The sequence below is a fragment of the Anser cygnoides genome, chromosome 11 (genome assembly GCF_040182565.1).
Source record: "Anser cygnoides isolate HZ-2024a breed goose chromosome 11, Taihu_goose_T2T_genome, whole genome shotgun sequence".
In the NCBI taxonomy this organism is placed as follows: Eukaryota; Metazoa; Chordata; class Aves; order Anseriformes; family Anatidae; genus Anser; species Anser cygnoides.
The window spans coordinates 18,458,987-18,485,174 of NC_089883.1; the positions used below are offsets into that span (position 1 = coordinate 18,458,987).

At 38.8% G+C, this 26,188-nt stretch overlaps 1 long non-coding RNA gene across 5 annotated transcripts in view; it reads left to right on the plus strand.

Annotated features, from left to right (window-relative positions):
- LOC106033697 (uncharacterized) overlaps positions 1–21,804 on the plus strand; it is a 33,754-nt gene extending 11,950 nt beyond the window's left edge. For 2 of the 5 annotated variants that reach the window (XR_007161923.2, XR_001205485.3), the window contains exons 4-5: positions 959–1,068; positions 3,101–4,394. This is a non-coding gene — a long non-coding RNA (uncharacterized lncRNA). Of the gene's footprint in view, positions 1–958; positions 1,069–3,100; positions 4,395–18,873; positions 20,539–21,031 lie in introns of those variants that run through there. The other 3 variants (XR_010834328.1, XR_010834327.1, XR_001205484.3) reach the window with 3 other exon arrangements.
- Positions 21,805–26,188: the final 4,384 nt, after the last annotated feature.

Below are 26,188 nucleotides of genomic sequence, written 5' to 3' on the forward strand. Positions count from 1 at the left end.
AGTTCAGCACTTCTCTGTTCTGATCTTATCACTTGCCCAGATGCACAAGTTTCTCTTCTCAATCTGCTATCTTCATTAGAACAACAAATGGCCTCTAGCAGACTGAGACTTTGAGAAAAAAGAAACCTTCCTTCACTTTCTGTTGTATTCCAATAGCATACCTACCAAACTATATAAGCTGTTACAGGGTAACCCTTCATTTAAAATATCTTAGAGCACAGACAATGGTGTTCACCATTAATGATGTATACAAAACTTTATTTTAGTCAGAAATATAAAACTTCTATGTAGAACTGTGAGCAATAGCAAAGCAAATAGAAATAGCTTATTCTACATTCATCTTCTGGTGTCAAAAGAAAGGTGTAAGTAGCATCTGTCACAAAAACAAAACTTAGAATTCCAAAAACGTAAATCCACACATTCAGAGGTTTTCAGAAGCAATCTTAGGACTACCTCACTATAAAGAGTAAGTAATCTCAGAATAAAGAGATTACTTCCCAGAACATTTGTCTTCCCTCAAATTAAAAATACAATTCATGCCCAGAGTACATAAAGACTTTCTTTATATTCCCAACTAATAATCAACATTTTTTTCTTGAGAGAAAGATATTTGGCCAAGCAAATATAAGAAGATATTGTAATTCATTTAATTATTTTGCTATATTTTAATCTCACTAGATTAATATACTGTTGCATTTAGTTACCCAGATGAGTGAAAGAGATATCTTGTAAAACTTTATTTTTTTTATCCAATCCTTTTTTACTATATGCTGTCTTCTTTTTCAGTAGGACAATGCTAATATATTTATAATGCTATTCATTGCTTTACGCAACCTCATGATCTTTGTTACTTACAGTCTCAGCTCAGTAGCACCAGGTTTCACACATCTGTTGCATGAAAGCCTCTCCATTTTGTCTTTAATCACTCTTAACTTCTGGACTTTTCCTGTGATTGCAGTATCCTTACTGAGATAGGAATTTGAATGAGGAAAAACGGTCCATTTCCAGTGGAGATGAATTGAAGACCCTGTCACATGTCACTGGTAGCATCTCTACGCTGGGTTACTGGTAAGTGCAGAAGATATCATTACTCCAGCTTCAACCACTCTTCTCAGATTAAAGCAATGGTAGTCACAGGGATAGGAAAAGACCTTCAGCTGTTTGAACAGATGTTTCTGTTCACTTCTGAAGAAAGGCAGTTAAATCAGGTGCAGTCATGCCTGCTGGCTAGGTTGGTATAACAACCACTTAGTCATATAAACCATGGCCATCATCACATCTTCACATTGCAGACTTCATTGTAAAGGCACTAACAAATTTCATTCAGATGCTATTCAAATCTGCACCAGTTAATAGAGTCATCTCATTTCAGTGTGAATTATTTGGTACTGAGCTAGACTCAAATTCATCTTCTTTAATAGCACACAATGATTTATTTATGCCCTATGACTAAGTTTTTCAGAACCTTCCTAAATCTTGTTGCAGCTTGTCAGGAGCTTCTTCCATGGGTGTAGTCGATGTCAGTTAGCATAGTAAAATTTGCTGGCAGGTAAATTTATTATGACTGAAGCCTAGTCAGGCTGGCATCTGAGCTTGTGTCCAACTCAGGATGTGCAGGATTACTTAGACACTTGAAGCTACTAGTACTATTCCTGCACAAGCAACTTCTTGAAATGGGGCCTCATCACCTGTAAGGATGAACAGCTGCTGAGCTGGAAAAAAGTAAACAAATCCTCTGGTATGGCAATCTGTTTTACGTTCCCTACTTAATGTGTAATACTCAACTAATTCTACCTATACTGTGTGCAGACATTCTGATTCTAATTCCCATTAAATAATGTCCTAAAGTGTCAAAGTATAGAGGTCTATAAAGTGTATATATCTGAAAAAGATAATTATTTTTACATATGTTTTCCTTGAAAGTGACTACCTTAAGCATGAAATCTGTGTGATTCTTCCTCTTTCTGATTATTGCTACAAATGGAATTAGGCTGATTGTAAAGAATGTTACTGAATTCTTCTGCGTATTAAAAAAGGAAGTTGGAATTTTTGAGGGATGTGAAGTGTTATCACTGTCACAATATTGGGGGAGAGGGAGGCTAAAGAGCTGAGACATGCTTTCCAATAAATACAGTGCTCTTCAGGCACAAAGACTTGGTAAGGAAACAATTCTTTCTAATTAGGAAAGTAATTTTAAGCAGAAAAAGATGTAAAAGCTTAAGGACTGTTCTTGTCAGAGAGAGATGTTTCTGAGAAGAATTAGGGCAATAGAGGATTATTGTTTTGTTAAGCCTTTGATTGAGATCTCAGACTTTCATCAGTTCTGTAACAATACAGGCAAGAGATCTAAGGCTCAAACACATCTCCAGAAAGGAGATCTTGGAAAAAGAAAATAGAAATAAATGCAGACTAGGATTTGGCTGGTGGGTATTTATAACTCGCAGCTGAGAGCCAAGGGGAAGTTTTTCCATGATCACCCCATTATTTTAAAAAAATGGTCAGGAAGAAAATTTTGCTTTTGTTTCCCCCCAAAAAAAGCAAAACAAAACAAAACCTCTTAGTTATTTGAAAAATTCCAGACCAGAACATAAAAGATCCTTTAGAGGAAAACTCTGGAGTTGTCATTTAAAGGCTGCCCTGACTATAATCAAGATTAGAGCTTTTAATGAAGGCAAAGCTCATTTATCTGATCAGATCCTAACATAATGGTCTAGCATGTGATATTGTTCTATATAAGTTACATAACACTTTTTGTTTAAGCACACGTTTTTCCTTCAGTAGCATGAACAACATTTTTAACCTTTTCAAATTCTTAAGAAATTCGAACAGATTTGAAGAGGAAAAATGGTTATTTATTAACAAAAGGTTAAAAACAAATATACAAAAACAACAACTTTCTGTGACTTGGTTAAAATGAAAGCAAGACAGGAAACTAATAAAGAGGATCAGAGAACCTGGAAATAAATGTTGACAGACTTGTGCATGGGCAGTTTAAAATCACATACTATTAGGCATTAGCTTTTTGATTAAGTGTTTGCACACAAGATTGCTTTTCCCTAGTAGATGCTAGAGATTATCCACAATTTATTTGTGTTTGCAGGTTTTCTGCGAGTATGTGTGGGTACATCTTACCATTTATCAGCCACCACGCACAGAGGTCACAAGTCCCCTGCCTCATTAAAAGACAGTGAGCCAATTGAAAAACAACTCTGTTCTCCCTTGGAGCATCTGAACATATGGTGCAGGAGTAGTATGGTTAATTTTGAAACAGTCAGATCTGGGAAGAGGCTAAACAGTTGGACAAAAAGTGGGTAATGTAACTAGATACTCAGAGAGATAACTCTTGTCAGCCGATTTTCCTGTTTTGACAACAGAATTGGTAGGCTACAGCTTCAAGCTTCTCAGGGTGTCTCATGAACTGAGAAGTAAAGACCGTAAGTTACAGCACTAAAAGCTATAGTGAAACAATAAAAACAGAAATGTGACCCTGCTCCCATGTGGAAATGTCTCAGAGCTTCATAAAATCAACAGCAACTGAATATACAGTGCTGGCATACAAAGACACAGAACATGATGTAGGAGCATTGTAGCATCAGCATGTTTGTTACTGTCAGAAAACACAATGACAGAAGAGAAATTTGTTGATTGACTCCTTACAGATCTGCCACATTAAATGTTAATAAATTGCACAATACAGGCTTGTTACGTTTGACATTCCACAACTTACAGACATTGTCTGAGTAGGAAGGGTGCTGGCTGGTATAATGCTTTTTGCAATGACATGAAAATATGTTGCCAATTCCTGTTATTCAGATTACTTTTTTCTCGGACTTTTTTTTTTAACATGCAAATATTCAAAAAAAAAAAGTTTAACTTCTTGCTGCTCTATTAATCCTTCTTTTATGCTGGGAAGCTGCTGTTGTGTCATGGACACGTTTTGTCCATGAGAATGTCTTTGAGCTATCATTCTCTATATCCTTTTCCAAGCTAAGGAACTGCAATACTTTCATCCAACTTTAAAAATAAAATAGTCACTAAAACTTTTATACTTGAATGCAGACTGTAAGGATTTTGTTTAGAATGATCCTCTAGAGAACACAGTGAAAACAATATCTCTTGAGACAACAATGGAGAAGCTTTCATCAGCACTGAGAATGCAGCTATTCATTGCTTCTGCAGCCAAATAAATGCTCTCTGGTTGGAAGCGCCTTATATTCAATAAAAAAAAAAACCAAACTTTTTTTTTGGATTCTTCCCCCCTTCCCCTCCCCCCCATGTCATGGTCTGTGATTAATATTTAATTGATTCTGGTTAACTGAAAGACGGAAAAGTTAGCCAACACGGACTACGACTTCAAATAAAAGGATATTTTACTGCATCATAACATAGTCTCATATATGTCTCTAATGTAAATAACGTTGTAGAATGGAGAGCAGCACTTTTCTGCCTGTTTAATACTACAAAATCAAACTTTTCCACGAGGAAAAGGTCAAAACAAAATGTTAAAGAGTACACCTTAAAACTAACTTCTTCTGTGTCAGATACATAAACTCATTACTTTTTGTTACATTCTTAACTAACAAGCTGGAATGAGGTTTCAGAAAACTCTTTTTACAATATCTGCACAATGAAAGCATAATATCCAACAAGAAAGTATTTCTTCTACTAGAGAAGGGGGTGGGGAGGCAATGGACAGATGAGACATTGGAATAGAATAAATGAAACAGATCTTTTTCTCCACCTTCACAAGCTGTACAGAGTGCTGAGAGGGAAAGAGTGCCACATACAATTACTTCCTTCCTTCTACAACACAAGAAGGAGAGTGCCTGATTTTGTTGTCCAGCTCCAGAAATAGATGTGTTTTCAACTTCTATGCACAAGGGTATGAGTGCATATACAGACGTAGCCATATGTATTTGTACCCCACTTATTTCCACATGCTCATACTCGATGGTGAAAGCCTACCTGTAACTTTGTCAGTCACCTGTAGCCTGCAAGCAGTTCAAGCACAGCTCCAGTGCCAGAGTTACGCTTTGTCATGAGGAGAAGGGCAGTGATAATGCACAGATAGACTAAATCCCTGAGAAAGGGCAATATAGCTAGGAGTATTGAGCCTGGCATCACTGGATTGTACTGATCAAGTTGTGTGCCGGCGTAGAGAAGACACCTGGAAGCCATTTCCTGCTTGTGAACTGATCTCCCTCCCCCTTCCTCTCAAATATAAGTACATGCAACGTGGCTTTTGGCCACAGTGAGTTTTTTGGATTTGTAGTGTCAGGAAGGTTTGCTTTAAAGGCACAAATCCAGCCCTTTCCTAAAATATAAAACTTCAAAAGACCATTATTTTTTTCTTTTGATGCTTTTTTTTTTTCTTCCCCTCAGTCTCTTTTTGATTTCAGATTTTTCCAGCTCTGACAAAGTCTTTACAATTTCATCTTGGAACTGGCAAATGAACTTTAACAGAGTAAAGACTGCTTAGGTACTGACCTGAGCTTTCACGCTGCTGATCCCAGAGCCACTGATTGTTACTTTCTAGCTATACCTCGCTAACACATAACAGGTTAAGGCTTTACCCCTACTCCCCCCTCTTTCTCAAATACTTGAAGTTTCCTTGGCTGTGCAAAGTAAGCACATATTTTGTCCATGAGAATGTTTTTGAGCAGTATCTCTTCTGTCAGTTAGGTTCTCTTGTGCATTGTAATTCTTGCCAGGAGACATCTCCTACTTTTTTTCCCCCCCTTCCTCCTCTGGAAACATTTCATTTGGCAGAATGATCTTTTTTTTTTAGCTATTGGGTAAGGTCTTGCCCACCTGAAATCACCAGGAGCCACTGAATTCAAAGATGCCAAAATTTTTACCTCCTGTCTTTTAAAACACTTTTCTATTAAACTGCTGGACTTAGAAAAAAAAATAATAGCAGAGATGGAGCGCTTGCGTGTTTCTGACACAAGTTTATAATCACCAAATTATTAATTTGTCTTTTTGCTAAAAAGAATTTCAGGTTTCATAACTGAAGGCTAGAAATTCTTGAAAACAAATATTAAAGAGAAAGCCAAATTTTGGGAAGCCAGTAAAAATGTTTTTGTAAGATCTTATACAAATTTTAACTCTTAAATATTCTTCAAGATTTTGAAAAATTACATTTTCTTAAATATGTTTTTTAAACGTACAATTCATCAATATCATTACATTATCATCCTATTGCAGTAGTTATTTTAATAATTGCTTTTCGTCCCTTTACTGGTGAACCATACCTGCAAAGTCTGAATCCAGGCTTAGCCTTCAAGTCTTTCTGGGGAAGGTAGGACTTTGCAGGAAAGTCACACTCTCACTCTTTAGAAGCATTAACGGTAACATAAAGCACAAGTTGTCAGGGTACAGTGAGGGATGGTACCTGCATAAGAAGCCAAACATGACACTAGCCAGCACAGCAGAAGCCTCACCAGATAGGGCCCTGTCCCACAGCAACAGAGCAGGGAAGGTTCAGGAGTAGCAGCAAGGGCTAATCAGAAATCCAGATACCAAGCACACCTACAGCATAGCTCAAGCAGGGACTGAAAGCCAAAGGCTGAGCTTAAATGAAGCCCCTGAGGCCATGGGTGAGGTGGAGGCCTCAGTCTGGTCAAGGCCATCATGTCCTGTTAGTGCACTCAGGGCCCTGACATAAGTCAGTGGGACATCCAATCTCATATTTTCATGCACAAGCAAAAAAAAGGAAGAATTATGATTGTGGGTTGACCTGTGCTGCATTTTCTGACCTCTGAGTGCCTGATTTCTCAACCATGACATTACAGTAATGCTATGTCTACCCATAGTTTATATAAACACAGAGTATGTTAAACAACTGACTTATGATGTGATACTTTTGTTCCCACTGAATTCTAGACCATCTGTGTACTAAAGAATTTCTAGACTTGGAAAGCAGGTCTGATCTCTTCAGTTCCTTCTTTAAATAGTTGCAGATATTCCTGGAGTATTCTTCTGTATGTACTTTGACATTTATATTTCATTCTTTTTTCTTCATTGCAATTAAGCATCTGATGGACTTGTACTTGAAAAATATTTGTCCATCTTAAACCTTCAAAAATCTCTATTTACATGCTGTTCAAATTATGAAAATTAATGCACACTTTTTTTCCAAAGACTTAGAGTTGCTACAACAAAGTTTCAGGTCACCTGATTTTTGAGGAACAGTTTGGTCTATGTTTATTGATAAGCAATGTTTTCTTTTTCATCTTTTCCAAGCTGAAGTAATACATATTGCTATCTCATATTCTGGGACACAGAACAGGATATCAGCAGCACTGCAACATGAAATTAAAACAGGTGCTGTGTGTACCTCCTGGAATAATTCCTTTTCGCTCTGTAAAGTGTCCAGTCAGTGAACTGTATCCCCCCACCTTACAGGTAACAAAATGTATGATTCTCCTATTGGCAGACAGAACATTTGAAGCACTACCAATTTACACAAAGTTCTCTCTGAGTAAATATGGGCAGAAAGAGTCCATTTCAGTGCCTCACAGGAAGGGATTTGGTCCCAGCAGACTGTTTTGGCATTGAGTGGAACATAGTCATTGTCTTCCCTGGGTCTAGCTGTTTCCAGAACTGACACTTTGTTTTGATTTTAATAAGGTAGTACGAATTAAAACAGCAGGTGCATAGCAACACCTTTTTAGAATGAGGAGTGTTTGATACCGGTAAATGTGTTTACCCAAGAGTAACATTGCTGATCTTTGGCTTTCCTCTCAGCCTGTACAATATGTATATAATACAAAATAATTAACCCCCTAGCTTCTGAGTAAAGAATTGCAAAATGTGTGTATAAAATAAGCACACAAAAATCACAAGTCAGAGAAGTTATGGGAGACCATCAGGAAAAGAGGAAAGACTCAGCGTGGTCACTTGAATAATATCACTTTACTCTGCATTTCTTAATAGTAATGCTGTCAACCTTGGAAAAACTGGACATGGCCTGATAATAAAAAGGTGTATCTGAAAGGAAAGAAAAACTACAAAGAACCTACACAACAATAAATTGAAAGAAAAGTGTGGATGCAGACACAAGCAAAATGCAATTCACATCCAGTGGAAAATTGAGGGTTCATTGAATGCAAGGGTTAATGAAAGGATTATAAGAATGAAGTCCAGGCGCTCCAGTGGATTCAATTCCCCTAGATTGTTGGGACAACAAAAAAGCTGCATATCTTTGTCTCCTGCAGTCGCTTTGTTCATTACCCTCTTAAATCCCCAAAACAAACAGCAAACAACCCAAGTCCTCCTATCACACAGACATAGTCTTGCTATTATGAAGGTTCCACTTGTAAAAAATGCTCTTGTCTATTTCTGTGCTTTTTAACATTTTATCTTCTTACTAGGTTGAAGGTCAACAGAGCTCACAAAGAAAATATTGTAATTTGTTTCACTAGCAAACAAGTAGTTTGCCAGAGACATGCTGCATCAGACTGCAATAGTGCAGGCTTTATGTTTAACCCAAGTCTGATTTAGAATTCTGAAAAGGCATCTCAAGGCCTGCTGGAAATGTGTACCCTTTGAACCCACTTTAGGCACCCAGAACATCATTTACAGGGCCTTTGCTGCTTAGAGATTACAATTTACTTTTTGTATTCCTTAACATTTGTATTCCTATACATTATATCATATAAATATTCCTATACATTTTTGCTATACATTTTCTGCTACAACAGGTTCAATGCATCCTTTAGTTTCTATTTCAGCTACTGGGGCAAACCGTTACATTCCAATTTTTTTTCATACGTTACCAAGTAGTGCAAATCCTTTTGCATTCCTCTCTACAAGTTCAGCAGTTCTTTAGCTTACCTCAGGCCTGCTGTGTAATTCTATTCCCAGTCATTTACCAGTCTTTCCATCTTCATCCAACTGCATCTTCAGCTGAGGAAAAGAAAAGAATTTGGGTTATCATTTGATGCCTGGTAAGCTCCTCCCCACCTTTTCCTCATTCTACTTTTTTTTGGTATGGTGCCAGAAATGCAGCCAGTATTTCTGTAACATCTCCAGTAACATCTACCAGCCATTTCAGATATTAGTAGTCAAGTTCCTAATTTGTTCGTCAGTTTGTTTCAGGGAATTGTTTTTGCAGATTTAAAGATCCTCCCACAGAACCGTTACAATCAGACAAGCAAAGCAGACTGACAATCAGAACATGGAGTGGAACACAAGGAAGAACTTGGTGTAGGTCTTAGTCACTGGGACTTCCTTCTGGAGAGTGAGTCCAGCGTGGGAAGTTGGTCTGTCTAGGTTGGTTCCAGCAGTGCAGATTCTTGTGTATAGTGGCAAGACTGCAAGGGGCAAGCTGTCAAACTAGTGTCTCGGGAAAGTGTCTCAGGTCCTTTACGACAGAGAGATTGTCTGGATTTAGTCAGATCTCTGTTAGTGGCCATACCTGCTACCAAATCAAAAAACAAGCTCAATAAAGGAAGGAATGATTAATGTCTAGGAACGGAGCAGGAAAGAGTGTTAACTGGGCTTGACAAAGCATAATTCTAGCACAGGAAGAACATGTAGAAGTATTTTTGTTACTATCTTCAGTTAACCAACACATAATATAAATTCTCTGCATCACTGAATTTTCCAGTCTCTCCATGGCTTCTCTACCTGAACAGTATTTCATGTCTCTCATTCTCAATGATCAGACTCAACACTTTTTGATGTAAAACACCAGAGCTTAAAGAGAAATCCAACCCACATGACAGAATGAGAAGGATTTCTAGAAGCTGTTTATTAAATACTATTTTTTAAATAGTATTTTTTTAAAATAGTAGTTGATCTCAGATATTAATGTCTTGATCTTGTTTCAGCTCTGTCCAAGCTGTTAATAGGCTGCATTCTGCAGAAGTGTCTCTTAATCTAGTAAATTCAGGTGCATTGTGTATATGTTTTACAGGGGAAACCTATGTATTTGAAGTCAGTGAGCTTAAAATGTGCAGCATAATTAGAGGAATAAGCCTCAGGTTGCTTTGTCAAAACATTCTTTAATTGCTGGATTTTAGGATTATTGGATTAGAAGATTAAATGGGATGCCTGGAAATCTTAATTTGGAGCACCAAGTAAAGTAAGGCTTCTCATGAATGAGCACACTGTCTCTATAAACCTCAGTTTGAATCAGCTGCTGTAGTAGTTGTTCAAAGATATTTTCATGCTAGGACAATGGGATACTATATTTTCTTTGTTCCTTCCTTCCCTCTCTTTTTTTAACACAATTTTTAATTTTAAAGAACTTGTCCTTTCTTCCTGAGAATCAGTTACCAACTTTTGTGTAGCCATGGGTGCTACAGTCGCTCTGGGCATGGTCTGTGAATCACTAAGCTTCCTTGTCCATATGTTATTAAAGGAATCCTGATACCAACCAGACATTCACCTTTCAGTGGATGTTAATCACTTAATTACATTGCGATCAGTAAGCACAACTACAATTTTTATGGCATTCTTTCATTTACAAGACAATCTTTCATCAGAGCATTCCACATTGGTTAAACAATATTTTGGGGTCCCAAAGATGGGGACCTACAGGTTTTCCTTTTTTTTTTTTTTCGGTGCTGGAGTGGATTCACTAGCAAGTGCAGTCTCCACAAATGGAACACAGAAAGTTGCTTTATCATTCTAGTTTAATCTCACTTCCAGGGGAGACATAGCACTTCACTCCTTAAAGTGTCTGTAGTAAAGCTTTCTCCAGCTGCTAGTGCTCTCCCTGCTTTGTCCAACATTGTGCCTACTGCAGCTGTAATGATGAAAAACACAAGCGAGACCGTGTATATGCTGTATATATGTGTGTGTTTGAGCAGAAAAGTAACGTCACAGTGAGGTGTAGATTATCATCAAGGAGGGAAACTTTGGGCTCCGGTCCAAATCCCTCTTAAGAAAAATGCTATGAAGTTGGTCATGTCAATATTAAGCAGATATACCTGATGAATTTTGCTGAGAGTTCTGAACCTATAGTTTTAGAGTCCAGATGTTTCAATTGGGACAGTTAATGCACTAGCTATGTTGATCTTTCCTGAAGTGATTCCGTAATTTTTAGAAAGATGACTTCAAATGAAAGAATTTCAGAAGTTATTACTAATACTCTGTCACCAAGTTTTGCAAAGTAAACAGAACAGGAATTTATTTCACAAGCAATATGGAGGCAGCTGTGCTAGCCGTATTCCCAAGCCATTAACAGAAAGCCATCAGCACTTCAAAGTACCATATTCCTGTATCACTTAGTATTTGCATTCAAAATAAAAGCCAAAACACTAAAGGTATCCCAGTGATGTAGATCATGACTGTCTGAACAGTAGGATTGGTATGATAAATCATATTCTTATTTTCTGGAGTAAAAGAAAAAATACTCTGATGCAATTTTGGCATCTTTTAAAATCAACTGGTGTTTTTGTCACTGATTTTCACAAGGCCAGAGCTTTGCCTTTTGGGTCTGACAGTCCTTTCAGGATTTAACTGAATTAACAGGATTGTATGTAGTGATAGCGTCATATTTTCAAACTGACATTGTAGGAATAAAAAAAGATAGCAGTTTATCACTTCCTTCTTCACAGAATCACAGAATCGTCTAGGTTGGAAGAGACCTCCAAGATCACCCAGTCCAACCTCTTACCTAATACTAACAAGTCCTCCACTAAACCATATCACTAAGCTCTACATCTAAACGTCTCTTAAAGACCTCCAGGGATGGTGACTCAACCACTTCCCTGGGCAGCCCATTCCAACGCCTAACAACCCTTTCCATAAAGAAGTTCTTCCTAATATCCAACCTAAACCTCCCCTGGCGCAACTTTAGCCCATTCCCCCTCGTCCTGTCACCAGGCACGTGGGAGAACAGACCAACCCCCACCTCGCTACAGCCTCCTTTAAGGTACCTATAGAGAGCGATAACGTCGCCCCTGAGCCTCCTCTTCTCCAGGCTGAACAATCCCAGCTCCCTCAGCCGCTCCTGGTAAGACTTGTTCTCCAGACCCCTCACCAGCTTCATCGCCCTTCTCTGGACTCTCTCGAGCACCTCCATGTCCTTCTTGTAGCGAGGGGCCCAAAACTGAACACAGTACTCGAGGTGCGGCCTCACCAGAGCCGAGTACAGGGGGACAATCACTTCCCTAGCCCTGCTGGCCACACTGCTTCTTATACAAGCCAGGATGCTGTTGGCCTTCTTGGCCACCTGAGCACACTGCTGGCTCATATTCAGCCAACTATCAACCAATACTCCCAGGTCCTTCTCCGCCAGGCAGCTTTCCAGCCACTCATCTCCCAGCCTGTAGCGCTGCTTGGGGTTGTTGTGACCCAGGTGCAGGACCCGGCACTTGGCCTTGTTGAACTTCATACAGTTGACCTCAGCCCATCGGTCCAGCCTATCCAGATCCTCCTGCAGAGCCTTCCTACACTCGAGCAGATCGACACACGCACCTAACTTGGTGTCGTCTGCAAACTTACTGAGGGTGCACTCAATCCCCTCATCCAGATCATCGATAAAGATATTGAAGAGGACTGGCCCCTTGATGACAGATTCTTTGGTGACAGATTTCTATCAAAAAGAAGTGCTTTCACTAAATGCCCCAGTATTATTCCCAAAGAGCATAATACCAACTGCTTGTGTTCTGGAGGTCAGTAGAACCACTGCTAACTTTATGTCAATTGATTCTTCCTGTGTACCACTGGCTCTAGAAAGCCAGTTGACTTTTTTGGCTTTTTTCCCCTTAAAAGACATAGAAGGTATAGTTCTGAAGATTTTTCTATTTTTTTAGGCTTTTTAGGCTTTATTGCTATGACAATTCCTATGTTTCTGTGGCAATAACTCCATTCCAGAAGACTCAAATTAAAAAATGGATTCTTATAATGTAGCACCAAACACACCACAACATGATCTTCCTTCTTTCTCATGCATGTTAACTGTAAAAAGTTTCTTTGTCCAGAATGTGGCTCTAATTACATTTCTCTATCCAAAAATAAACACGGTGCAAAAAAGAAAGATACAGGCAGGGGAGGAAAGCCTGTCAGTGGGCCACCCTCAGGAAAACCTCACAAGATCTACTGTCTGTCTCTGCAAGCCATGGAAGAGCTGAGGAAGTGATCCCAGCTTGGTGGTCTTATTTTTAATTAAAACAAATGAGGCTCTTTCAGCTGCTGCAGATAAATAATTGATGAAAAGAGACAGGGACAGATGTCAAAAACTGCAGTAAATAACGAGTAAGACCAGAAAAGCAAATGTTAGAACAGCATTTTATATACGAAACAAAGCATGTTTACAAATTTCTGTCAAATATCTTTCCATCCAAGGCCTAATTTTCCTAAGATCATTTTAAAAGCAGGAAAACTAATTGTTCGTAATCACTTTGCTGACATAGAATGAAAATACAAACACATGTAGCTAAAGAAAAATTTAAAAGTCACCTTGTTGATTGGTGATTCAGGTCAGTAGCAGCTAGATGAATTGGTATAATCCAAACCATGAAAATGCAAACTCTAGAGTTAGGAATGAATGAAGATCAGAAATGATCTATTTGACTTTGAATGTGGTTAAGAAGAAAAAGTAAAAAAGTTGATTGCAGCGCATAAGAATATACAAAGAGATACTATAGAGGTATTTGGTCTCACAGTAGGCACAGCTGAAGACAGAGCAACATCCGGTAACATAAAACAAAAAACAAATGAGTTCAGATGAGAGATGACAAACAAATTTTAAACACTGAGGAAAAGTAACCTCAGATTGTAGTGGGCTTTCCATAATTCAATGTAGTACCTTGACCCATACCTTTGACTTCTAATAACTATGTATTGGTTGCACTGAGAGGTATGGACCCCTGTAACAACTATAGGAGGTGCTTTGTAGCTTGCAGGTCACAATAAATGACCATAATAGCCTCTTTGGGCCACAGCACTTGTGAATAGGTGGTGCCCAGGATAACATGGTATCTCGAGTCTCTTAAAGTTTTCTGAAACTGACACAAAACACCTAATCCATGAGTAATGCAAAATGCCTGCCCATTTCCTTATTGCAAATTTCAGACAAAATCAGACATCAAGTCTCAAGTGCAAAACAATTTTAATTTGGGTTCACAGTGACATATTAGATTTATGGTATTATGCTCCTTACAATGTATAAAAAATACAGATTCATGGATGTCTGCTTTCTTATTTCTTTACCATAAATCTTATATACTGAAGATCCTGCATGATTGACAGGCATGTCGTGAAGGATGTAGGGTTCCTGAATTGTCCGAGTGGGGCAGTATCTCAAACTGAGCTACCTGATGTTTAGAAATCAAAACCAAATGACCTAATTTATTCCACTCAAAAGTTTAGCAAAATGCTAAAAGAGAGGGGGGACAGTCAAGTCCCCCATTAGACTGTCTGACAGATCTTCCTCATATCAGCCTAATGTTTAGATCTCCATTGATTTAAAAAATTTGAGATTTTTCCATTTACTTTAATAGAGATAGGACTGATAGCACTTTAACAGAAATATACTGCCCAAATGTTGAATCCGTGTGCAATTAGATATTTTATTATAAATCCAAAATCTTTTGGCAGTGAAGAGACTCATTCATCAGCTATCACTCTGGTTGCCAGAATTACCAAATTTCTTTTCCTGATTATAACATGTTAAAAATACAAGATAACATGGCAAGCAATTTAATCAGATGAATAAAAGTTAATCTAACCTGTTACAAAGATACCTCATTACAACAATAATAACATTTTCTCACCTTCATTTGAGGACGTGCCATGCTCATTTCTATTTGTTACAGTAAATAGAAAGAAAGGCCTCCAAATGTAGATAGGCAAGGCTAGGCTAGGCAGAAAGAAATAACATAAATATAACTTCTCCCTTCTGTTTTCAGCCAGTAGGAAGTACCTGTGATTGTGACAAACCCCATACCCTTCCACTTCCTGATCTTTAACAGTATAAACATGGCTCTTCTTGGCTGTGTAATTTGAGGAGTTTCTTTTTCCCTTCTGGCTTTTGGAATGATGAGGGAAGGTGCGTGTGTGCAAAACACTGCAGAGTTTTTAAAGGACAAAATTCAGCATTTAGTACACTTGCAAAACCACCTTCATATACTACAGCTACACCTTATTCGTATACACCCTGCAGGCTGGCAGAGTCTCTCTCCTCTTTTACCGCCTTCCCCAAAGTAGCAGCTGCATTCTGACACTGCCTTAATATTCACATTTTTTGTGATTCTACCCTTGAATGCATTCATGCAGCACTCCTTCCCCACTCTCACTTGCCACATTCACTTTTTGCAGCCTAATGATGCCTGTTTAGTCCCTTGATGCAGCAGGAAGTAAAACGTGAAACTAGGGGAACGAAAAACTGTTTCATAGTAATACGAAGAGTCTAACATGGGAGGTGAAAATGTTCTCCATCACACTAGAAGGATCGGTAGGAGTTCAGCCACAAGCTAAATCAGTAGCTGATTCCTAGCCAAGTACATTATCTCTGTAGGGTGTGGATGTGCACATATGTGGGTGCATTTCATCTTTCATCATTCTAAATAAAATAATAACCTGATCTAAAGGCCAGTTCTAAAATGCAAGAAAAAATAAATACGTAGGCTACATTTACAAATAAGCTATGGCCTATGATTTTGCAGGATGAAATCACTGCAAAAATCAAAAAGCGATCTACTCTTCTAAAATATGTTTTCCAGTGCTTCTGAAGAACTAAGAATGTTTGCATTTAATTAAAAGGGAAGCAAAAATAATTTGTTACCAATACACAAAGAGAAAGGGAAAGTCTTGGGCAAGAAAACAATAGCTGGACAATCTTATTTGACATTTATTAACAAAGTATTTATGGATGTATGAAAAAAAAAGTAATGCTGCTTGGAATTTGCTTTTTAAGTTTCTTGATAGTTAACAGGGCACTCAGTTACAGATAAGCAATTGGTGGCTGGTACTGGCATCATCACTGACTCTGTATTTCATGAACTAAAATCAAGCCAGAGTTCACTTCTGCGTTGTCTCTTAAGTAGCAGAAGCTATAGATGCTGAGGAGACCATAAAAGAATTTTACAGTTTTTACACAACAGTGTTTTTTTCAAATGGCAATTGCATAATCCTGCACCTCTTACCTGCAAAGGAGTTTACAGGTAAGATGTAAAGGAGTTATTCAATAAGGAAAGGGACAGTATGACTGGAAAAAAAAAAAAAGAATCCTGAAATAAGGATCAAATATAAAAAACTCAATAGCATCTTCACTGGGCACAAATTTACTTGTGATCTGATGGAACCAACCTGAATCCGACAAGCTCTGACAGATAACAGTTTGTCAATTTCCCATTTCAAAGGCACTGTGATAATTGAAAGATTCCAGATATATCACATGGAAATCAAACTTGCAGCAAACAGCAAACTTTCTGATAAAGGCCTAAGCCTAATTCCATTGAAGTCAATGACAAATCCTAGCAGCTTTCAATAGAACTTGAGCGAAGCTAAAGGTGAAAAACAGCTCTAAGAACAGCTGTAGTCAACTAAATCCCCAGTTAGGACAGAAAAACTGGGAGAGGATACCTCACATCAGAGGTACCTGTGGTGGGAATTCACAAAGAGTGACTTGCAAGGATCTCTGATACTGAGCACTTTAAGAGACCGTTAAGGAAGCTGACAGTGTTCAGCAAGGTCAGCACGTCCCCAGTTTGCATGACATTACCATGTTCTGCTGAGAATTTTCATGGCACCTGACAGTAGTTACCCTCTTTATCTAGTCTCAAGCAATGTACAGGCTATCAACACAAGCTGGAACCAAACTGTTGTACTGGAGTATAAACACAGTGTGGCTGATGAAGCAATAATAAAATGAGCAGGCAGAAGGGGCAATGTTTTCTCTCTTTTCTAAGCGAGTGTAAGGAGTATAAAGAAGTGTAGAATGTGAAATTAAAGACATGTTCTGTGCAAGACATGAGGGAGGCATGGAATTGATATGCATGCTACCTCTGTATGTCTCTGAAGCTGAATAAGATTCTACAGCTAGACTATGATTCAGCTTCAGATCAACAAGTAATGACTACACTGGATTTACACGTTGCAACTGCAGATAAACACTCAAAATACCCTTGTGCCAGTTCTGTGCCACTGGAGCTATGTCTAAGATGTATTGCCATATACACATGAAATAGAGCAACTTTTCTAAGGAAATTCCTTTCTATTTTTCAGAATGCAAAGGAAATGGATGGGAGACATGTTTGGTCTTCATAATCATCAATGATGCATTTCATTGAGTTTTCACTTCTGTAAAAGACTTTTGTGCTAGGTGAAATACAAGCAAAGAGAAAAGAACAATTTACTCCAATTCCTTGTTTAAAAAGTTTAAGAGAAGGCCCCATAATCATTCCCTTCCCTCTTTTACAGATAAGGTTAAGGCAGACAGAAATTAAAGGACTCACCACATTTATGCAGCACAGTCAGGATTTGAACTCAGAACTTTTAAGTCCAACCCCCCAGTGCCTCAACTACACATTCATTTTCTTCTTTGTATTCCCCACAGTCTTAGGCCATGTGGCCACTATTGGTAAAAATGAAAAACAGGTGCAGATCCATGAACAGATGGGAGACCAGCCCTGGCGGATCTCTGGAGGATAATACAGGGTTGCTTTCTGGCAAAGAGGATTCCAAAGAACCACAGAGGCAGCACCCCTGCCCTAAAACTGAAGCTGCTCTGCCACACAATAAACATTATTTCTACCAGCCCAGCAAGTGGGAGTACTGAGGCATGCACAGTCTGTTGTCTGTCAGCAAAGGACACTGCCTTACTGACCTCTCAGACTTGCAATATTGACATCTTTGTTTTTCAGGCATGCCTATAAAGATTGTAGGAGACTAACTGCAATTCCATTCTTTGTAGTAACTGCAGCCAACATTTTGCAGTTGCTGAAACATGAAATTTCTTCCCTTGGATAGACAACTTTGGAATGTCTGACCCTCCAAAAATGCCATTAGTCATATGCAGAATCAGTCTCTGCGAAAATCACTAGTGGTATGAAACAAATCAGCCAGGTAAGATGAATAATATGTTTATTCTTGGTTCATCAGGCCAGATTCACTTTTGATTTCTAGTTCACGTGGAACTGATGGCTTAGTCTGTAATATGTGGCTAAATGGAAAACTTGGACTGCTTTCTGAGTGGGAAGGTGATAGAAGATAACTAACAGGGCAATTGAATGGTCCTAAACACAGGACAGCTGGCTAAGATGCAAAGTCCTTCCCTGCCTTATGTGACCCATGGATGTGATTCCTATAGGTGACAAGAAACCTTTTTCCTCCATGTATCACCTGCCAGTATACATCTACCAAAAGGTTTAAAGAAGTCATGGCATTCTTCAGTTTCTATGGATCCACACAGAACATATCAAACCTGAGAATATAGCTTATGCAAGAGGACAGGGTTTCTTTTCCTCCTTGCAAAAATACTCTTCTAGTGCTGTGTCTGAGGTTAGTTAATCTTGCTGAAGCTGCCTGTTCAGCAAAAATGCATGTCCACTTGTGCCAAGAAACTCAAATAGGACCTGCTTCTTTAGACTCCATTTAAATTGGGGGTACAAAATCTGATTTGCAACTTTAGACCAAAAAAATACTGCTAGTATGTATGCATTCTGCTCATGCTGAACTGTAAATCAAAATAGTTGGGAAAATCTATCTTATCCCAGTTTTGGTCAGGTTTTGAAGGAAAACATTCTTCACACATGACACTAATAGAATTTAACAGTAAAGACCACCCAGGACACACTGGGAATCTCAAACTGCTTGGCCTCAGGTTCTCTGTTTTGTTCTTCTCAGCTTCATGTGTGCTCTTTGAGAGACAAAAAGGAACATTTGCTTCATTTTGAACTTGGATTTCTCTTTCAGCCGAATGTTCATGAAACCAGCCGGTCCCAGAGTTGGAATGTTCCAAATCCCCATTTGGAGCTGAGTACATATGTTATGGAGTCAGTTGTGACACCACTTTATAGAGAACTGACAATAAGTTCTGTGTCTTGTGAGTACCTTTCCTCCCTGTAAAGAGGAACCCTTCCCCCACTCTTTTGGAAACATCTCAGTCTGTATTGGAAACAGAGGATGTAATTTATTTTTATCGCTTTCCCTGTCAAACTGGCCAAGTGCCACAGGTTTCTGCTTTCAGATGTAGCAAGAGGCAGAGGAATCACAGTGAAGCGCCGTTTATGTCAGTGGCTCCTCCTCTGTTTTCTTATCTTATTTTTGTGGCTACCTACTGAGTTATCTTATCACTCTTTATAATCCTGCAAAACTCCGTAACTTGACCCCTCCACAGAAAGAGCTGACCTGCTTAGACCTCCCTGCTCTCTACTCCTGCTCCCTTCCTTGCAGAGCAAGTTGCTCTGTCCTTTGTTACTTTACAGCTCCTTTCTTACTGCCTATCTTACCCCCTCACTCCTCCTTTTCCTAGCTCATTACATTACATTTCCTAGCTGAATGTGCACTCAGCTGTGTGGCCTCCTTGGAGTATGCTTAATTTCTCACTGTCCAGCCCGCTCTTTGATGTCTGATGAAGAAGGATACATCTTCTTTTCCATCTCTTCACATGTGCCTATTAATTACTCTCTTCAGAGAGGCTGTTTACTGACTATCACTCTGTTTACAATTGAATACAGCTAAACATTTGGTCTTCACAATTCCCCCTCTTCTACACCACCCACCCAGTTTCTTCCCAGTTGTTGCAAAATAGATGTCTCCAAATCACTTTATAAAATCACAGACGCAATATACTTACTTTCCCACACCCACCCTCCTGCTCTCAAACACTGTTTTCTCTTCAGAGAGAAGTAAAGTAAGTCTTTATATTGGTATTTCTGTCTCCAGTTCTCTAATAAAAATGCAGCAGTGAAGCTTAACAATTCGACCTGTTGCACATATCCTTACCTTGTGAATTGTGGAACACCCAGAAAGATCTGTGAGCTTCAGATTTCTGACCTGTGAAGGAAAAATATGAACTCAGTACAAAATACAAAAGTATGCCCACTCAAATGGGACTATGCATAAACTGTGCATATGGTTTCATGGGATCAAGGGCCTTTGTGCGGAGGGAATTTTAATAGGATGGGGTGACTAAAAATTACTCCAGCAAACATATAGAAGGGAAGAATTATATGGTTATAATACCACAAGTTAGATCTAAGATGAAAATTCCTTCAGATGTCCTTCTCATTGTTCCATATGGAGCTTAAAATATTACAGAATAATGTGAAATAAATTGAAAACATATGTGGGCTGAATTATGGTGTGTTTTTTTTTCTTCTAATGAACAGGTTATTGATAATCTTTTACCATTTGTATTTGTGAAAAAGAAAGAAACAGATACCTTAAAGAGCTTAGGAACTGATTTTTGACAAGCTATATGAAGCACACCAAGTGTGACATGACTAGGAAAGAGCGAGAGGAAGGCGGTCAGTAAGAGGGGCATGCACGGTCCAACAGTGGAACAACCTCCATATCCCCAAATCATTTCATCTGTGTCTTGGCATGGCATCCTTATCTGTAGAGTTAGAGATGGTTACACAGGTTGCCTGTTGCTTTCTAATTTTAGTTCCTGTTTTTAGCACTTATTACTTTACAGAATTTAACCATGGAAACCATCCTGAGAATTTGTGTTGAAATCTTTAAGGTTTTGCAGCAAAAATAACCTAGTCTTTCTGATAATTTGATTAAGAACTGTTCGTTTGTATATATTTCTTCTTTGTTACTAATACTACAGAATTTTACTGCCCATAAATTACTGCTTGCAAATGAGAATGGTAACTGTTACGATACGTGTGTTTAGGGTCTTGAGTCAGGAATGTTCTTTTTCCTTGAAAATGGCCTGTTTGACCAAGCTACTAGTTCAGTAAACTTACGTTCAATATGGGCTTATTAGATTTGGGTTGTATGAGACTTCCCATGTAATTACTCCTGAGAGCCCCCAAGGTGAGTGTAATGCTGCATGCTGGCACTGAGAAGGACTTGCTCTCCATTTTCCTGTCCCCACTGCTTGCTTCTGCACGCTGTGGAGGAAGAGCCAACTGCTGCTTTACCTGAACGAGGTGTGACAGAGGCAGCCTCAACACTGGGCCTGGAAGGAACAGCGGTCAGCATGGATCAGGCTGGAAGTGAAGACAACTGGACCTAGAGCTGTAAGCCTTAAGGGACAAACCCTCCAAGATGGGCAAGGGGCCAGGCAGGAAGTGGCACAGGTATGTGGGGTAGAACTGCCTCTAACACCTGTGGAAACTAGAAGAAACCTAGTATTGTTAAATCTCACCATTGCTCTTCACATTGGCATGGTAGGCTTATACTACATTGATTGTTTCATTAGGTAAGCAGCAGGGGCATGTACCAGGAAGCTGAAAGTTTGAAGCTTTCTCATAACCAATATTATTTAGGGAATATATTTGGAGGCAGTGGAATCAAGCTGGCAGTGCAGGGGCAGGGGGACAGGACAGAGGCAAGGGAAGGTGGTAGTCCAGGAAGACCAATGGAAGCGTGTAGAGAAAGCTCAGTTTGCACAACCTTGCAGTTAAAAAGCCAACAGTTACAGAAACAGTAGAATTAAGCAGTGTGCAGTTTTGGTTATTTTTCATCAGTTATCCTGGATATGTAAAATAACTAAGCCACAAAAATAGACAGCAAAGTACAGCAGACACATGCTATTTTTGGTTTCATTCACACTTGTTTCCCTGACACCCCTGATGCTCCTATAAATGCAGTTTCTGTGTTTATATATCTATATATAAAAATACTTTATATTGACAGCTCTATTGATACACTTTTTATACTTCTATATAACAGGATAATGACAGGCACTAACTTATATTGGGTGTAGTTATTGTACTTGAATTTTATGACACATTTACTGTTCTTGCGTGCTAGAAAAGGAATGAGCATTTAAAAAACTTTGTGTATAATTACACTTTCAGCTATTAATTAATCATATAAACAAGTTAAAAGGACATTTAATTAAATGTTACTCTTCTAAAGCTAGAAACAGAGCCCATGGACTTTAAATTGATACTGTGTGCATTTGTTTTAATTAGGTAGTGTTAAGAATTAATGGACTTTAGCTGTTATATTTATAATTAAATACATTAGCATTTACGTCTTTGTATCATACATAGGATCATTTGTGAGCTCTCTTCTGCTAGGTACTGTACAAACGCAACTTAAAGTGTATCTGCAAGACTTACTTCCTTTCTTTGTCACCTTTAAAAGAAAATATTGTGATACCTTCTTCAGCTTTTGCAAGCGTCCACTGACTGTTCTGATGACAACTCAAAACATGCTCAAAATTTTTTTGAGATGTGTACCTTTTGTTCTAGCAAACTGAGGTTCTAGTTTGAGTGAATGAGGCCAGTACAGTAAACATGAAGTCCACAAATGCCCCCCAATGACTCGTCTGATTTTGAAAGCAGTGTTTCAACGGTCAGAGAACATCATTCGAGAGCAGTCTGTAGCACCTATTCTGGTCATGCAGCAAACAAAATTAAGCCAGGAGGAAGGGGATGAGATGCTGATAAGGGTATTTCTTTTTTGTGAGATTTATTTAAAAGCTTGTTCTAATATAAAAGTTGAAGGAAAAACAAACAAAAACAAACAAACAAAAAGCTGATAGGAACATAAACAATTTGAACAGGAGCAAGTAGCACAGGAATAGTCTCACCAATTTGGAAATTACCTGCTCTGTGCTTTGAAATATAGTAGATTGGAGGTTTGGACCTAAGCAAATGATCAGATATGGAAAATAATTTTGCTATTTGACGTCTTTCTAATAAACACAAATTATGGCTAGTGGTTGTTGCTGCTTCTGTGATAAGTTAATGCTTCCAGTACTGTTTGTCTCTGCTCATTTAGGAGTGCTGGGGAGTAAAAGGCTGAGTGATGTTCTATTACTCAGTCTTCTCATTCTAGAGCTGGATTCTTAACTTTGTTTGGAGAACTTATTTTTGTAATGATTGCTACAGTTATTCATGTTGATCAAAGTTCTTTTGTCATATTTGAATATGAAACAACAAACTTCTACATTTCCACCACCAGTATTTATTTTTCCTCTTTGCAGGCTGGATAGAGAGGACACAAGTAAGTGCACAATTTTGTGTCAGAATTTCTGTGAGTGTAAGGAACCACTGAATTTCTTTGTATGTAAATAAGTGACCTAGCAAACTAGATCAATCTGCTCTGGCATTTCCCAAGTCTTGGCCACTAACATTTAGCAAAGGCAGACAGAAAAAGCCTCAGCACACAAGTAAGAAAATAGGGACAAAAATCTACGTTACCAGGTTAGCAAGAAGATGGTGTGTATTCATTTTGTACAAAAGTTTTACTCTGATGCCCATTTACTTCCTCCTGGATTTTTTAAAGATGTGAATTGTTGAGTTTTCCAAAACAAATGTAACTTAATATGTTATTCAGAGCTTTGAGGGGAAGAGAAATAGCGCAGAATTTGCTCCAGCTATATGATCTGCATTGATGTCTCTCATGCTTTTCTGTAAATCCAGAACTAGCAGGAGTCTGTTTAACGTTGACTAAATTTTGAGCTAATTGGAAATTACTTTCTCATCTGCTCAATCACATTTAGCAACAGTTACTTTTCTTACTGATGTCGTTCCATTCCTTTTTAAAAAATTACTATTTTGTTTAGATGATACTCTTAAAAAAAACAGTGGATCTCTCCTGAAAATGAAACTGCTTTGATGTTCTTGTTCCTCTGTTTAACTGAAATAACTGGACTTCCAAAATATTTAGCACAGCCACTGACTTTCTAACAGATCTGCCCTCCAGGATCAGTTATGATCAACTTCTTGATGAGATTTCCATCTGGATTGATATTTGATACCACTCTTAAGATTTGTTTTTATTTTTTAAATCAGTTCTTCTTTAACAGTATTAACAGACACTGTTAATTGCCTTGGAGAGTTTGAAAATTCAGGATTAGGAGAATTGATAGGGATTCCTTTTACAACCCAGATGATTTGCAGTTCCGGAGCCTTAGGCCTGATCTGTGCAGTTTATGTCCAATACAAACATTCCCAGGTGGCTGCAATCAAACATCTAAACCAGCTGAAGTCATGCCGAACATGCACATGCAGTTGCTTGGGGTATCACTTGAACAGGACATTCATGTTTTCACAAGGGGATAAACTCTCATGATTTTGCTATGGCATCCATGTTGATGGTGGGATTAACCATTCAGTAAAACAAATGTTGCTGAAACAGTACAAAACTGTTCCTGCAAATGGCACCTGACTTATCTGCAGTTTGACAGAGGAGACACAGAGGGAAGAGAAGAAAGGAGGATTGTTGCTGTCCCTGTTAGCACCATTTCCCCACATTCTGCAGGTCCCATACTCTGCATGCGGCACCGCTTCAGCGACACTGCCTTGCTGCAGTGGGCAGGCGAGCAGCAGGAAGCAGGGCAGCCCTCTGCAGGCGTGTGCTGGGCTGCAAGGCTCCATCCCCAGGCTGGCAATGCCCCGGGACCTGGGCAGCTGCATGGAGCAGCTCAGCTCTGCCTGCGCCTTGCCTTAATCATCTCTGTTGGGCCTTCTTACATCCCATTCTGGAAATGCTGCTAGGCTTTAAAACTGGGACATGTTATTTCTTCCTTCTACAGGACATTTCACTGTCAACAGGTTACCTATGCTAGAATACATAAGGTATGAGTGTTACCAATGAAAAGCAAAAGCAAACTTTACTTTCTAGTACCTAGGCTGTCTTTTAAAAAGAGATCTGTGTTTTGGTTTGCCAATATTTCCTGATGTTAATGGCGAAAATGTTAACTCTTCTATGAAGAATCTAGAATCGTATTTTTAACAGTTTTTACCTAGTGCTGGATAAAGAAAGATGGAGTCCATTTTAAGACTTTCCCGATGCTTTAAGTTTACAGGAGAACTTACCCGCAGTATTTCAGATGCTCAGAGATTCTTAGCATAATCTTACCTACTTAAGGGTATCCAAACATGCACCTCTTCCAGTCAAAAAAGGGAGCAAGTAATAAAATGCAGAAAAAGAAGTAAATGTAAAAAGAGGAATGAATGGTCAGTGATCAGAAAATATATGCAAACAAGATAGCAGAAGTGTGGTGAAGAAAAGAAAGAAGGGGAAAATGCCATTTTTACTGTCCGAAAATGTGACAGACTTGCAAGACTCACTCAAAAATAAGAGGACAGGAGTGATGATGAATACTCAAAAGGCTGGATTTAGAATTACTACTGGAGTAATTTAGAATTTAAGATTCTAAATTGAGCTGGGGAGGGCACCAAGGCATCTCTTCCACAGCTACTAATAAAGGTTAACAACTGAAGGACACTTACCTGGCTGGGCCTCATCTCCCATATTTGGCTAGACCACCTTAGGGATGTGCCTGTGATAGAAATTCTAACATATTAGAAAGACTTACCAGTACAACTACGCTGACAAGCCTTTTACAATCTAAACTAGAACGTAACAATCATTGCAGAGAAAGGACACTACCAAGCATGGGAAATGAGGCAGTACACGGTAGCCATGCTGACTGGCATACACCACATTCAGTTAAACACCGTAAGTTATATACATGGCATTTCTATTTGCCTTTTTGTCTGATGAGTTTTTCCCAGGGATATTTACTTTAGAGGGGAGTTGAAGAAAAACGAAGATTCTACAGAACTGGAGTTGCTTTTTACTTGAACTTTGTAGCTTAAACAGTTGTTAATTAGAAATTGCACGAAGATTTCACTGTCTGATTTTATATGCTTTGACCATTGTACACTTCTGTTTTCTTTCATTTGCACTAGGAGGAAGAAAAATGGTAGGAAATATGATCATTTTAATTTCAAGATTAAGCCACAGACATTTTTTCATATAATCTGCACAGGTGCATGAAACAATTCAGAAGCAACTCAGCACTGTGAACTTCAATGTACAAAGGGGGCTTAGATCTTAGAAATCCATCTTAAGGATAGGCAAAGTAAAGGAGCAAAACAGCAGTAGGCACGCACCTACGGGAGCGGCTTCTGCCCTGTTTGATATCTGCCTGTGCAATACCTTTTGTGAACAGTGGCCCATGCAGGTTAGGTGCTGCTCCTCCTCAGCTCAGTGGGAATTTCTGCATTGGCTTCAAGGAGAACAGCAAGACCACTTTTCACACCTGCCACTCACGCTGTGTGCTTTGAAAATGTATGTTAGGTTTTATTTG